The following is a 17,003-nucleotide window of genomic DNA, read 5'->3' as shown; positions in this document are numbered from 1 at the left end:
GGCCAAACTGGTGGCAAGTGGCATCTTGGCAGCTGCACGCTTGACTTTTCTCAGTTCATGGGCAGTTATTTTGCGCCTTGGTTTTTCCACACGCTTCTTGCGACCCTGTTGACTATTTTGAATGAAACGCTTGATTGTTCGATGATCACGCTTCAGAAGCTTTGCAATTTTAAGAGTGCTGCATCCCTCTGCAAGATATCTCACTATTTTTGACTTTTCTGAGCCTGTCAAGTCCTTCTTTTGACCCATTTTGCCAAAGGAAAGGAAGTTGCCTAATAATTATGCACACCTGATATAGGGTGTTGATGTCATTAGACCACACCCCTTCTCATTACAGAGATGCACATCACCTAATATGCTTAATTGGTAGTAGGCTTTCGAGCCTATACAGCTTGGAGTAAGACAACATGCATAAAGAGGATGATGTGGTCAAAATACTCATTTGCCTAATAATTCTGCACTCCCTGTAGCTGTTTGAAAAGTGTATTTAAGTATGCACCGTGCACCAGCATTTTAAACACAGCACTTGCTCAGAGAGCCTAAGGTGCTTGTACCATCTGGTAATGACTCAATTTGTTGATAGCTGATATGATATAAGCCCCACTGGTGCTCTGAGCAGCTGCAGTACTTAAAATGCTGATGCACTGAGAATATCTAGCTATGCTTCACATGCACGTGTAGAAAAAACACTAAAATGGTGGCAACTTTTACTAGAAGCAGCTTTGCCAATACATGTATATTGCAAATATGTTTCTAGTCAAAGATGTAATTCATCTATGTGCAATTATATTGTGACTAGAAATGTTGTTGGTGCTTTCATATATTCGTTTTCGCTTACGAAAATCTGATTTTTAGTACGAATGTGCATTTGTCCAAAAACCAAAGGCACATCTCTAATATATATGTCTATACTGTATATGAATACATATGTTTTATGTGTTTACACCCTGTTCCAAATTATTATGCAAATTCTATTTCAGCTTCACAAAGATTAAATATATTTTTTTTCAGTTTAACTCATGGATGGCATTGTGTCTCAGGGCTCTTTTGATCACTGAAAACAATCTCGGACACCTGTGATAATTAGATTGCCAGGTGAGCCCAATTAAAGGAAAATCTACTAAAGGAGGGTGTTCCACATTATTAAGCAGAGCACCATTTTCAAGCAATATGGGGAAGAAAAAGGATCTCTCTGCTGCCGAAAAGAGTGAAATAGTTCAATGCCTTGGACGAGGTATGAAAACATTAGATATTTCACGAAAACTTAAGCGTGATCATCTCACTATTAAGAGATTTGTGGCTGATTCAGAGCACAGACGGGTTTGTGTAGATAAAGGCACATTGAGGAAGATTTCTGCCAGATCCATGCATCTGATCAAGAGAGCAGCTGCTAAAATACCATTACATAGCAGCAAACAGATATTTGAAGCTGCTGGTGCCTCTGGAGTCCCACGGACATCAAGGTGTAGAGTCATCCAGAGTCTTGCAACTGTGCATAAACCTTCCTTTCGGCCACCACTAACCAATGCTCACAAGCAGAAACGGCTGCATTGGGCAGAAAAATACATGAAGACTAATTTTCAAACAGTACTGTTCACTGATGAGTGCCGTGCAACCCTGGATGGTCCAGATGGATGGAGTAGTGGATTGTTGGTGGACGGCCACCCTGTTCCAACAAGGCTGCGACGTCAGCAAGGCGGTGGTGGAGTCAGGATTTGGGCCGGAATCATGGGAAGATAGCTGGTCGGCCCCATTAGGGTCCCCGAAGGTATAAAGATGACCTCTGCAAAGTATGTGAAGTTTGTGACTGACCACTTCCTTCCCTGGTACAGAAGGAAGAACTATGCTTTCCGTAATAAAATCATCTTCATGCATGACAATGCACCATCTCATACTGCAAAGAATACCTCTGCATCAATGGCTGCTATGGGGATAAAGGGAGAGAAAGTCATGGTGTGGCCTCCATCCTCCCCTGACCTCAATCCTATTGAGAACCTTTGGAGCATCCTCAAGCAAAATATGATATCTATGAGGATGGGAGGCAGCTCTGGGAGGCTATTCTGACAAACAAATTCAAGCAGCAACTGTCCAAAAACTCACAAGTTAAATAATTGCAAGACTTGTGAAGCTGCTATCGAATAAGGGGTTGTATGTTAAAATGTAATGTGACCTGTTAAAATGTTTAAAAAGTTAAAATGTTGCTCAAAGTTTGATTGAAATAGCTTTTGATTTCAGTAAATATGCTGCAAACACAACAAATGACAATTTTCAGTTCTTTACAACCTATAAAGTGTTTTGAAACTTACTGTAATTTGGAACAGTGCATTGCAAGTTTTTTATTTTGAAAAAAAAAAAATACTGTTATCATTAGGTTTGTTTAATAAAATTTGAATTGCACTCTTAATAGTTGATAATATGAGAATTATGCTGACTGTTTACATCAATTATTTAGGTAAATGAAATGAGAAAGATATCATTGGCATAATAATTTGGAACAGGGTGTATATGTGTATACATGTCTGTAAAAACATATTTATAAATATATATATATATACACACAAAGAAATACATATGCAAACATATATATATATATATATATATAAACTAGGCGATAAGCCTGCCCAGAGGGCAGTCTATGTTTAAAATATACAAACCCCCGAGCTAATTTTACTAAAAATAAAAAATGTAAAATGACAGAAAAAAATAAACAAAGCTATACAAAATAAAAAATGTAAACCTAAACTAATACCCCTATAAAAATAAAAAATACCCCCAAAATAAAAACACCCTCTAATCTAATACTAAACTACTAATATCCCTTAAAAGGGCCTTTTGTAGGGCACTGCCCTAAGTTAAACAGCTCTTTTACTTAAAAAATTACCAATTACCCCCTAATAGTAAAACCCCCCACCCAACCAACCCCCCCAAAATAAAAAAACCTAACACTAAAAAACAAACTCTACTACCCATTGCCCCTAAAGGGGCATTTGTATGGGCATTGCTCTTAAAAGGGCGCTCAGCTCTTTTACTGCCCTTAAAAGGCCATTCAGTTCTTTTACAGCCTATTAAATCCCTAATCTTAAAAATAATTTTTTTTAAAAAAAAATCCTAAAACTAAGCCCCAAATAGGTACTCACCATTCCTGAAGTCTGGCGGAGAAGGCCTTCTTCCAAGCGGCTATATTATCTTCTATCTTCATCCTGTGTGAAGGCGGCACGGAGCGGAGGTGCGGAGCGTTCTTCCCTGATGCGCGGATCCGGAGCTGCGGTCCTCATTGGCGGATCTCATCGGCGGTCCACAGCGGCGGTCCTCAGCGGTGGTCTTCAGCGGCGTGGAGGCTCCTTTTCATCCGATCTCCGGCATACACTAAAAATTGAATGGAAGGTACCACAATCCATTTGGGGTACCTTACATTCCTATTGGCTGAAATTTTTAAATCAGCCAATAGGATTAAAGCTACTGAAATCCTATTGGCTTTTCAAATCAGCCAATAAGATTTCAGTAGCTCTCATCCTAATGGCTGATTTCAAAATTTTAGCCAATAGCAATGCAAGGTACCCCAATAAATATGGGGTACCTTGCATTCAATCGGACAGTCGCATGAAGGGAAGCCTTCACGCCGCTGAGGACCACCGCTAAGAACCACCACAGAGGACCGCCGCTTAGGATCTGTGCATCGGGGAAGCCAGCTCCACGCCGCATTCGCTCCGGATAAAGATAGAAGATGATGGAGCCACCTGAAAGAAGACCTTCTCCGCCGGACTTCTAGGACGGTGAGTATCTATTTGGGGCTTAGTTTAAGGATTTTTTTTTAATTTTTTAATTTTTAAGATTAGGGATTTTATGTACTGTAAAGAGCTGAATGCCCTTTTAAGGACAGTAAAAGAAATGAATGCCCTTTTAAGGGCAGTGCCCATTCAAATGTCCCTTTAGGGGCAATGGGTAGTTTAGGTTTTTTTAGTGTTAATTTTTTTTGGGGGGGAGGGTTTGGTGGGTGGGGTTTTTTTACTGTTAGGGGGTATTTAGTATTTTTTAAATGTAAAAGAGCTGTTTAACTTAGAACAATGCCCCACATAAGGCCCTTTTAAGGGCTATTGGTAGTTTAGTTTAGATTAGGGGGTGTTTTTATTTTGGGGGGACTTTTTTATTTTCATAGGGATTAGATTTAATTTTTTTTTATAATTTTGTTTATTTTTTTCTGTAATGTTAGACTTTTTTATTTTTTGTAATGTTAGATACATTTTTTGTAATTTAATGTTAGGATTTTTTATTTTACGTGTAATTTAGTAGTTAGGGGGGCTCAGTAATTAAATTAGTTATTTGTGTTGTGGGGGGTTGGCGGTTTAGGAGTTAATAAGTTAATTAGGTTTATTGCAATGTGGGGGGTTGGTGGTTTAGGGGTTAATAGGTTAATTAGGTTTATTGCGATGTGGGGGTTTGTCGGTTTAGGGGTTAATAGTATAATTAGTTAGTTGGCGTTGTAGGATTTTTGCGGTTTAGGGGTTAATATTGTAATTTATTTATTTGGTGTTATGGGGGTTTGGTGGTGTAAGGGTTAGGTAGTATCTGTTGTGGGAGTTTAGCGATTTAAGGATAATTTTTTTTGTTAATAATTAGTACGGGCGGATATGTTTAGTTTTTTTTAATACTGTGTGGGCGGTTAGTTTTATTTTTTTTATTCTTCGCACGGGCGGTTAGGTTTTTTTTTTTTTTTAATACTTTGTGCAGGCATTTTTTTTTATTTCTTGTGGGTGGTTAGGTGTTGTTTAGTTATATCATGCGGGCTGTTGCATGTTTTTTATTTAAGGCTTTGTTTGCCTACGCTGCATCCAGGTGGATTCCGAAAATGGCATGAAGCTTTGCTGCATGCAGGTGGATTCTTTTGGCTATATTGAGATATATATATATATATATATATATATATATAGATATATATGTATCTCTAGGTTAAAGTACTTTACCTGCCTTTTTCTAATACATGAGACCTCATATCTTTGAGTCCTTATGACTTTTTATTGCAAATTTTATTTTTTTTTAATAGATGTTATTATGAGTAACTTTTAACTGTTAACCAGAGCTCGGAAGTCGCGCTATCCTGACGCACGTTAGATTCAATTGCGCTTGAGTGAACATGTTAACTTTCAACTTGGTAATACACCCGCTACTTCTGGAGCATGCAAAGATCCATGATAAAACCATTTTCGTAAGAGCGCCACTCGTAATATAGCCCAAAGAGTTTTAAGGTTTTAAAGAAACATAAAATAAAAAAAGGCTCTGGTTTAGGTGGAAAAAAATAAAAATTGGTTTGCTAATTTGTTTACAAAAAATAAAAAATAAAAGCGCTTAATGTGTTTTGTAATTAATGTTATTTTGGCCCAGACAGAATACTGCTAATTGTGTTAGCTCAGTGGCCTAGATCACGAATCCCCTTGTACTGAAAAGTGAGAAAGAGCACGGAATTATGAGGAACGCTGCAATATCATGTTATGAAGTAAAATAATTTGCTATCACCAAGTGAGCTGCCAGAGGTAATTCTGTGTTATGAACTTGAGAGAAATCAGAAATCACAAAAAGAGTAAAACATTACCCAGTGCACAGATTATCCAAGGATTTGGAGACTATTTTCTTTCCTTTTAAGTAAATTAAAGCATTTGACCACTTCAGGCTTTCATGGAACTATAGTTTACTTTTTGTTTGAGTATTTTTTGTTCCACCTACAGCAAAGTTCAGCCAAAATCTTGTGTACAATTAAAATGTCTACCCTTTCATTATGCCTAACTGGTGTCTAATTGCTTTAACCCCTTGGCAGCCAAAGAAACTTGGAATGCTAGTTTATAGACCTCGTTGGCAGTAGTTGAAGCGACATGAATTCCTTTGAGAATGATCCATAAAATGCTTAATAATGTGTAGAATTGCAGTGTACATTTATTATTTATTTTGTTTTATTTTACTTAAAATACCTTGTTTTGTGTTAACATTGTATGTTTTCTACACTCCCTAGAGTGGAAAAATAAGCAAATTTTGTAAATTGTGTTTTCTTCAAAATGGTAAAAAATTTGTGCCAGATTACAAGTAGTGCGCTAAGTATTTTTTCTGCTCACGCACTAACTGCACTCCAAGTAAAATTTTAATGCGGGCATGATTGCACATGTATTATAACTTAAAAGTAAAACGTTAGCATGAAACAGTCACGCTAACTTCAGGGCTTTAGATACAACAACTACAGTTACCAGCTGGTCTCCATGAAAATACTGGAATATCTGTTAGTATTTCGGTATTTGGTCACAATGATTGGCCACACAATTCTTCACCCCACCAAATAAAAGGCTACCTTATCCATATTCTTGATCCTACCATGTATATGTTTCATAACTGAGCAGTAATTTTACCCCTTGTCTGCCAATAACATACAAATCAATTATTTTACATCTTTGGCTGCCAGTAACACATGGAAACAGAATTGATTTGACCCCCTTGACTACCACTCACTTTTTACTGCTCTATATCTGTAAAGCTTTGAGGCAAAGGAAGCCTTTTACATTGAACGCTCAGGGACTTTAAAAAAATGGACATTTAAGTGCCAAGTATTTTTGTGAAAATTTTACTGGACAGCCTGCTAAAATACTGGAATGTTCATTTGAATACTGGGCACATGTCAACCCTAACCGCGACCATGCTAACTTCTTCTGCCCATAGACTTCCATGGGACTTGCTATTAAAAAAACCCAGTTATTGCTCACTCGCTGACATGACAACTCACTAGACCAACAGCACTAAACCAGAAGTGCTGCCACGCCCAACGTCGCCGCTACAATAATAAACATATTAACCCCTAAACCGCCGCACTCCCGCCTTGCAAACATTAGTTAAATATTATTAACCCCTAATCTGCCGCCCCCAATGTCACCGCCACTATACTAAATGTATTAACCCCTAAACCTAAGTCTAACCCTAACACCCCGTAACTTAAATATAATTTACATAAATCTAAATAAAATTACTATAATTAACTACATTATTCCTATTTAAAACTAAATACTTACCTATAAAATAAACCCTAAGCTAGCTACAATATAACTAATAGTTACATTGTATCTAGCTTAGGGTTTATTTTTATTTTACAGGCAAGTTTGTATTTATTTTAACTAGCTACAATAGTTATTAAATAGTTATTAATTATTTAATAACTACTTAGCTAAATAAATACAAAAGTACCTGTAAAATAAAACCTAACCTAAGTTACAATAACACTTAACACTACACTATAATTAAATAAATAAACTAAATTAAATACAATTACCTAAATTAAATTAAATTAGCTAAAGTACAAAAAAACCCACTAAATTACAGAAAATAAAAAGCAAATTACAGATATTTAAACTAATTACACCTAATCTAATAGCCCTATCAAAATAAAAAAGCCCCCCCCCCCAAAATAAAAAAAAACCTAGCCTAAACTAAACTACCAATAGCCCTTAAAAGGGCCTTTTGCGGGGCATTGCCCCAAAGTAATCAGCTCTTTTACCTGTAAAAAAATACAAACATCCCCCCCAACAGTAAAACCCACCACCCACACAAACAACCCCCCAAATAAAATGCTATCTAAAAAAACTAAGCTCCCCATTGCCCTGAAAAGGGCATTTGGATGGGCATTGCCCTTAAAAGGGCAGTTGGCTCTTTTGCAGGCCCAAACCCTAACCTAAAAATAAAACCCACCCAATACACCCTTAAAAAACCTAACACTAACCTCCTGAAGATAAACTTACAGTTCTGAAAACTGGACATCCATCCTCAAGGAAGCGGCAGAAGTCTTCATCCAACTGGGCCGAAGTCCTCAACAAAGCCGGGAGAAGTCTTCATCCAAGTCGGGCAAAGTGGTCCTCCAGATGGGCAGAAGTCTTCATCCAGATGGCATCTTCTATCTTCATCCGACGCGGAGCAGGTCCATCTTCAAGACATCCGACGTGGAGCATCCTCTTCATCCGACGACTACCTGACGAATGAAGGTTCCTTTAAGTGACGTCATCCAAGATGGTGTCCCTTAGATTCTGATTGGCTGATAGAATTCTATCAGCCAATCGGAATTAAGGTAGAAAAAATCCTATTGGCTGATGCAATCAGCCAATAGGATTGAAGTTCAATCCTTTTGGCTGATCCATCCAGCCAAAAGGATTGAGCTTGCATTCTATTGGATGATTGGAACAGCCAATAGAATGCAAGCTCAATCCTATTGGCTGATTGCATCAGCCAATAGGATTTTTTCTACCTTAATTCCGATTGGCAGCCAATCGGAATCTAAGGGATGCCATCTTGGATGACGTCACTTAAAGGAACCTTCATTCGTCGGGTAGTCGTCAGATGAAGAGGATGCTCCGTGACAGATGTCTTGAAGATGGACCCGCTCCGCGTCGAATGGATGAAGATAGAAGATGCCGTCTGGATGAAGACTTCTGCCCGTCTGGAGGACCACTTCGCCCGGCTTGGATGAAGACTTCTCCCGGCTTCGTTGAGGAGTTCGGCCCGGTTGGATGAAGACTTCTGCCGCTTCCTTGAGGATGGATGTCCGGTCTTCAGAACTGTAAGTCGATCTTCAGGGGGTTAGTGTTAGGTTTTTTTAAGGGTGTATTAGGTGGGTTTTATTTTTAAGTTAGGGTTTGGGCCTGCAAAAGTGCTAACTGCCCTTTTAAGGGCAATGCCCATCCAAATGACCTTTTCAGGGCAATGGGGAGCTTAGTTTTTTTTAGATAGTATTTTATTTGGGGGGTTGTTTGTGTGAGTGGTGGGTTTTACTGTTGGGGGGGGATGTTTGTATTTTTTTTGTACAGGTAAAAGAGCTGATTACTTTGGGGCAATGCCCCGCAAAAGGCCCTTTTCAGGGCTATTGGTAGTTTATTTTAGGCTAGGGTTTTTTTTATTTTGATAGGGCTATTAGATTGGGTGTAATTAGTTTAAATATCTGTAATTTGTTTATTATTTTCTGTAATTTAGTGTTTGTTTTTTTGTATTTTAGCTAATTTAATTTAATTTAGGTAATTGTATTTAATTTAGTTAATTTATTTAATTATAGTGTAGTGTTAGGTGTTATTGTAACTTAGGTTAGGTTTTATTTTACAGGTACTTTGTATTTATTTTAGCTAGTAAGTTATTAAATAGTTAACTATTTAGTAACTTTTCACCTAGTTAAAATAAATACAAACTTGCCTGTAAAATAAAAATAAAACCCAAGATAGCTACAATGTAACTATTAGTTATATTGTAGCTAGCTTAGGTTTTATTTTATAGGTAAGTATTTAGTTTTAAATAGGAATAATTTAGTTAATGATAGGAATTTTTATTTAGATTTATTATAATTATATTTAAATTAGGGGGTGTTAGGGTTAGGTTTAGACTTAGGTTTAGGGGTTAATAAATTTAGTATAGTGGCGTCGACGTTGGGGGCGGCAGATTAGGGGTTAATAAGTGTAGGTAGGTGGCGGCGATGTTAGGGACGGCAGATTAGGGTTTAATAATATTTAACTAATGTTTGTGAGGCGGGAGTGCTGCGGTTTATGGGTTAATATGTTTATTATAGTGGCGGCGACGTTGGGACTGCAGATTAGGGGTTAATAAGTGTAGGTAGGTTGTGGCAACATTGGGGCGGCAGATTAGGGGTTAATAAATATAATGTAGGTGGGGCGATGTTGGGGGCAGCAGATTAGGGGTTAATAAATATAATTTTAGTGTTTGCAATGCGGGAGGGCCTCGGTTTAGGGGTTAATAGGTAGTTTATGGGTGTTAGTGTACTTTTTAGCACTTTAGTTATGAGTTTTATGCTACGGCGTTGTAACATAAAACTCTTAACTACTGACTTTTAAATGCGTTAGGACTCTTGACGGGGTAGGGTGTACCGCTCACTTTTTGGCCTCCCAGGACAGACTCGTAATACCGGCACTATGGAAGTCCCATAGAAAAAAGACTTTACGAAGGCCAAAGAAGTGTGCGGTGACCCTAAACCTTCAAGACTCGTAATACCAGCGGGTGTAAAAAAGCAGCGTTAGGACCTCTTAACGCTGCTTATTTACCTTAAGTGTTTCTCGTAATCTAAATACCAATTTTTACATCAGTAACATCTTTGGCTTTTGAGATATAGGTATCCTCAGAAATCAGTCCCCTCTTTTGACCCCCCTTAAGTGGATTTTGGGGAAAATCCAAAGAGAATGTAAATACCAATTTTCAGATCTGTAACATTGTCGTTTTTTGAGATATAGGTATCCTCATAAAAAAATTCACCCCCTTTTTCACCCCCTTAGGGATGTAATTTTCAAAAATCCTTCCCTAGTGGGTGCCTACATCATAAAAACAACGTATCTTCTAAATGTAACGTTCCTAGGTTAAATGGTTTGAGCTAGGCGTTGATGAGTCAGTCAGGACTTCTTTTATATATATATAGATTGATATATATATTTATATATATATAAGTGGTTTTGAAAGTGTGAGGCGAGCATAAAAGGGGAGGCATGGGAGCAGTGACACTTAGCACTATCCTATGGAAATTTCCAGATGCTGACTATGGCAAAACAGAGAGCGGTTTTAAGAATCGACAATGACACTTGCCATGTCAGATGGAATAAGCCATAGATGGAAGAAAGGCACTAAGGTTGAAATCGTTCAGTAACTATTACATTTGTTGTTTTGATCAATAACATGCATTTAATACAGAATTGCAAAATTAAACATGAGTAAAGCACTCTCGGTTGAGCAGAATTAGCCCTTAAAGTGATGGTAAACTCTCCCCTTTTTAAAATCAGATCTGGAATGTAAGCGCTATTTTAGATGGGGTTTTATTCATCATGTGTAATGAAGATGCGCTATAATTTAGTTATTAATATAGATATGAAATTCAAATACCCCACGTTACACCACCCACTTCAAAAGTCAATTTTCCTGTCAGCTAAATGATTGAATTACTCTCCAATCAATGCTCTAGCTACAACAAAAGTGCCATATGGGGAGAGCGCTGATTGGACAACAATTCAATCTGTTAGCTCACAGAAAAGTTTACTTTTGAAGTGGGCGGAGGAGCATGCAGTATTTGAATTTCATATCTATATTAATAACTAAGTTATACTGCATCTTCATTACAGCTAATGAATTAAACCTCATCTAAAATAGTGCTTACATTCCAGATCTGATTTTATAAAGGGGAGAGTTTACCATCACTTTAAGAGCTGTGTGTGAATGCTGGATCAGATGTAAATTTCCAAATTAAAACTAATAATAAATATAAAATTTTCATTAAAAACAAAAAAGTATTATGGAGGGGGGGGCACTGTCCATAAATTTCATCAGAGGGGATGCCCACCCCCTAAAACTTTAAAAAAAAAACATCTATATAAATGTGTGGATATTAGGGTGTATGGAACTCAAAATGTAAGAATAGATACAAAGAACAATGAAAGTCTTTTTGAAAACTTTACTAATAGATAAACAAAAAAACAGTTGGTAGTTCATATTGAAGACCACAGACACAGCAAGTTTGAACTTATGCCCAATGCAGGACACTAGAGTTCAATGCATCATTCAGAATACTTTAAGTAGTTTGCAGTAACAAAGTCCAATTGGCACTGGTGCTTTTATTAAACTGTTAAGAGGAAAGCTGCCATTGGTATGGTAGACACAGATTACTCAGCAGGCACAAGATACCCAATGGGTACTGTTGGTGAGACTGTCATGGGATACCAGATAGGTAAAGCAGGCACAACTAGTTTGAGCGAAGGCTGTAACTGGTAAGGTAGACACATGTTTCTCAGCAGGCACAGGATAACCAGTGGGTACTGTTGGTGAGACTGTCAGGGGATACTAGATAGGTACAGCAGTCACAACTGGTTTGAGGAAGGCTTTCACTGGTAAGGTAGACACAAGTTTCTCAGTAGGCACAGGATGCCCAGCAGGTACTGTTGGTGAGACTGTCACGGGATACCAGATAGGTACAGCAGGCACAGCTGGTTTGAGGAAGGCTGTCACTGGTATGGCAGACACAGGTTTCTCAGTACGCACAGAATACCCTACCTATACTGTTGGTGACTGTTGGTGAGACTGTCACAGGATACCAGATATGTACAGCTACAGGAACAAGGTGAGCATACATAGGTATCAGCTTACACAGTCTCTTATATGGGAAACCAATAACATTAGTTAACATATATGCCCTAAATACAAATCAGGCATCCTTCTTCCAACAAACAACCAATTCTATATTCTATATGTATTCAAAAGGACCGCTAATACTTGCAGGATATCTTAACCTTCCACTGAATCCAACTATAGACAGCACCAACCCTCACTTAAAACTCCCAAACAACACTCTACACTCTGTTTGGAAAAACTTATCATCACTAATAGTGATGTCGCGAACATAAAAATTTAGGTTCGCGAACTGCGAACGCGAACTCCCGCAAAAGTTTGCGAACCGGGCGTACCGCCATAGACTTCAATGGGCAGGCGAATTTTAAAACCCACAGGGACTGTTTCTGGCCACAATAGTGATGGGAAAGTTGTTTCAAGGGGACTAACACCTGGACTGTGGCATGCCGGAAGGGGATCCATGGCAAAACTCCCATGGAAAATTACATAGTTGATGCAGAGTCTGGTTTTAATCCATAACGGGCATAAATCACCTAACATTAATAAATTGTTTGGAATAACGTGCTTTAAAACATCAGGTATGATGTTGTATCGATCAGGTAGTGTAAGGGTTACGCCCGCTTCACAGTGACAGACCAAACTCCCGCAGCGGGTACAACATCATCATCATCACACCGTATGTCCATGTGTGTAATGCTGCCTGACTGAGACATATCCCTGTTATCTACATCCTTTGGCAATAATGTTTGCGCATCACTCATTTCTTCCAACTGATGTGTAAATAACTCCTCTGACAGATCGAGTGAAGCGGCTGTGGTGCTAGTGTTGGTGGTGGCGGCAGGCGGGCGAGTGGTAACTTGAGAGGTGGCCCGAAGCTAAGCTGGAGGAGGATGGTGCATCAAGGTTCCGAGCGGAAGCTGTAGAAGATTGGGTGTCCTGTGTTAGCCAGTCAACTATGTCCTCAGAACTTTTCGAGTTCAGGGTACGTGGCCTCTGAACACTGGGCATTATTCTAGGGACAAAGGGAATCACAGCACCACAACGGCCCCTGCGGGGTGGCCTGCTTCTGCCTGTCATTTTTTTTTCGATTTGTGGTACTATGCGTGCAATCTACTGTGAGAACAGATATGAGTGGCACTGTGCATTGGCAGAAGTTGGCAGAGTAGACGCTGTAGGCCTGACACACACGCTTGCAGACAACTAACTGCTATTCAATCTATTACAGTCAAAATTGTATTTTTTTTAATGTACACTACTGTTACACCAGATATGAGTTGCACTGGTGTGACACTGTGCCCTGGCAGGCCCTGAAAATCTGTTACACATCTACAACCACCAAAAAACAACCATGCTAAATAGTTTCTAAATTTTGTCCTGAGTTTAGAAATACCCAATGTTAACATGTTCTTTGCTTTTTTTGCAAGTTATAGGGAAATAAATACAAGAAGCACTTTGCTATTTCAAAACCACTTTTTTCAAAATGAGCGCTAGTTACATTGGAACCCTGATATCTGTCAGGAATACCTGAATATCCCTTGACATGTATATATATTTTTTTAGAAGACATCCCAAAGTATTGATCTAGGCCCATTTTGGTATATTTCATGCCACCATTTCACCGCCAAATGCGATTAAATAAAAAAAAAATTCACTTTTTCACAAACTTTAGGGTTCTCACAGAAATGATTTACAAACAACTTATGCAATTATGGCTCAAATGGTTGTAAATGCTTCTCTGGGATCCCCTTTGTTCAGAAATAGCAGACATATATGACTTTGGCGTTGCTTTCTGGTAATTAGAAGGCCGCTAAATGCTGCTGCACATCACACGTGTATTATGGTTAGCATTGAAGGGGTTAATTAGGTAGTTTGTAGGGAGCTTGCAGGGTTAATTTTAGCTTTAGTGTAGAGATCAGCCTCCCACCTGACACATCAGACCCCTGATCCCTCCCAAACAGCTACCTTCCCTCCCCCACCCCACAATTGTCCCCGCCATCTTAAGTACTGGCAGAAAGTCTGCCAGTACTAAAATAAAGGTTTTTAAAAAATGTTTATTTTTTTAGCATATTTACATATGCTGTGGTGTAGCATCCCCCCCTTAGCCCCCAACCTCCCTGATCCATCCAAAAACAGCTCTCTAACCCTCCCCATCTGCCTTATTGGCGGCCATCATGGGTATTGGCAGCTGTCTGCTATTATTTCACAGTCAAAAAAGTGTTGTTTTTTTTAAATCTACACTACTGTTACACCAGATATGAGTGGTGGCACTGGGCAAGTGGGCACAGTATACGCTGTGAGCCTGACACACATGCTGGCAGGCAGGCAACTGCAATTAGATTACACAGGGGAAAAAAAGCAGACTGATGTTCTAGCCCTAAAAAGGGCTTTTTGGGGTGCTGTCCTTAGAGCAGAGATCAGATGAGTCCTTCAGGACTGTAGTGGACACTGAATACACTAGCCTAGCTATCAATTTCCCTATTAAATCAGCAGCAGCTACGCTGTCCCTCCTCTCACTAAGAATGCAGCTTCCAAATGAATCTAAAATGGATGCTGTGCAGGAGGTGAGAGGGTCTGGGAGGGAGTGTCTGCTGCTGATTGGCTGTAATGTGTCTGCTGACTGTGAGGTAAAGGGTCAAAGTTTACTCAATGATGAAGAATAGGGGGCGGATCGAACATTGCATATGTACACCCGCCGCGGCGAACGCGAACATGCTATGTTCGCCGGGAACTATTCGCCAGCGAACTATTTGCAACATCCCTAATCACTAACCCTCCTTGACACCTGGAGGCATCTTTATCCCCATAAACAAGATTACACATTTTTTTACAAATCTCATTCTAAAATCGATTATATAATGGCAGATAACTTCTCCCTACTAAACCTAAGATTATCACATATTACCCCTATTTGCTGATCAGATCATTCAGCTGTCTGCAGCTCATTCACTTGGAGTTCGATACCAATACCTCCCTTCCAACAGAGGCTGGACGAAACACTAATATCAGAGCCTTTAAATAAAATAGATATAGAATGTGACAACTTTGAAAAATCTGAACTTCTCCCGGTCCATGTAGCGAAAGATGATCTAATATCCCTTGAATCCATAGCCCTATTTACACTTAGAACCCACTCCCTTACATACTGTACCTAGACATACATTTATCTTCAAATCCGCCTGACCTGATTAAGTTAAATTATGATTCCCTTACCTCAAATATATCCTCAAACACCTCACAATGGTTCCCCAATTCTATATCTTGGCTTGGAAGAATCGGAGAGGCCAAGATGACGCTACTCCCAAATATCCTGTACGTACTACAGATGGTCCCCATCCCCCTCCCAAACACTATGATCCCGAAATTGCAATCAATAATCAACTCATATCTGGAAATCCAACCCACCTAGGATTGCAAAATCAACTCCATATAGAGACCCTCTCCTTGGAGGCCTGGGAGTCCCAAATATATGTGAATACCTGAATGCTGTCTTCCTTTCCAGAATAGTAGACTGGTGCTCTTTTGAAGAACACCATCACAAATAATGGGTTATTAACCAGATGGTACCTCACACCACAAATACTCAAAGACATCTTCCCTAATTCCTCAAACCATTGCTGGAGGCTCTGCTCAAACAAAGGTACTTTGTTCCACATCTGGTGGGCATGCCCCAAAATACAAACTTTCTGGGATTCTATCGTACAATATATAAAAAACACTCTAGGAACTCCCATAACCACAGACCCAACAATTTTCCTGTTCCATAGATATTCCAAACTCAAATCAAAATTATACACTAAACTGTTACAGATCATGATAAACAGTGCACACCAACTTATCTCACAAATGTGGATACATGAAACACAAACCAACCTTAAACTAGAAAAATATCACTACCTCATATCAAATACACTTGACATGCATGCAGACATAATGTTTTCATGGGATACAAGACCCACCTAACTATTTCAACACCCCCAACATCAAATTCCTTCACATATAGCACCAAATGATAAGCCCCTCCCCACCTACTATAATAATAAATACCGGCCAAAATGTATGGCTCTCCCTCCTTCACAGCGATGACACCACAGAGCGATACATAATGCTAACAAATCTGTTTTATTCAGGATCTGTACACACCCTTATATATTATTTGTTACATGGATTTTATTGTTTATAGTTTTATTTGTTTATTATAAAAGTACTGGAAATTCATAAATAAGAGCGTAATAGGTTACAAACAGAATATGATAATAGAATTTTAAATAAGTGGCTACAGACTCTAGAACTCTTTACAGACTTATGATACAAGCAGCAATTGGACATTAAAAACTGATGAACCATTAAACAAGAACTCTATGGGGCCTATCTATCAAGCTCTGAATGGAGCTTGATGGCCCGTGTTTCTGGCGAGTCTTCAGACTCGCCAGAAACAGCAGTTATGAAGCAGCGGTCACAAAGACCGCTGCTTCATAACCTGTCCGCCTGCTCTGAGCAGGCGGACAGACATCGCCGGAAATCAACCCGATCGAGTACAATCAGGTTGTTTTACACCTCCCTGCTGGCAGCCGATTGGCCGTGAGTCTGCAGGGGGCGGCGTTGCACCAGCAGCTTTTGTGAGCTGCTGGTGCAATGCTGAATACGGAGAGCGTATTGCACTCCACATTCAGCGAGGTCTTGCGGACCTGATCCGCAGTGTCGGATCAGGTCCGCAAGACCTTTCTTAAATAGGGGTCTAAGGTCCTACTTACTGATCTAAATTCAAATGTGATTATTGACTGTATTATTGCTACTGCCATTTTTATTTTCTTATTGACCCATGTATGCTATAAGTTGAAATAAAATTATTCCTAAAGAAAAAGAGGCTGCTTCTAGGTGGT

Source organism: Bombina bombina, chromosome 4, assembly GCF_027579735.1.
Source record: "Bombina bombina isolate aBomBom1 chromosome 4, aBomBom1.pri, whole genome shotgun sequence".
In the NCBI taxonomy this organism is placed as follows: Eukaryota; Metazoa; Chordata; class Amphibia; order Anura; family Bombinatoridae; genus Bombina; species Bombina bombina.
Note: the sequence above shows the minus strand (reverse complement) of the source record.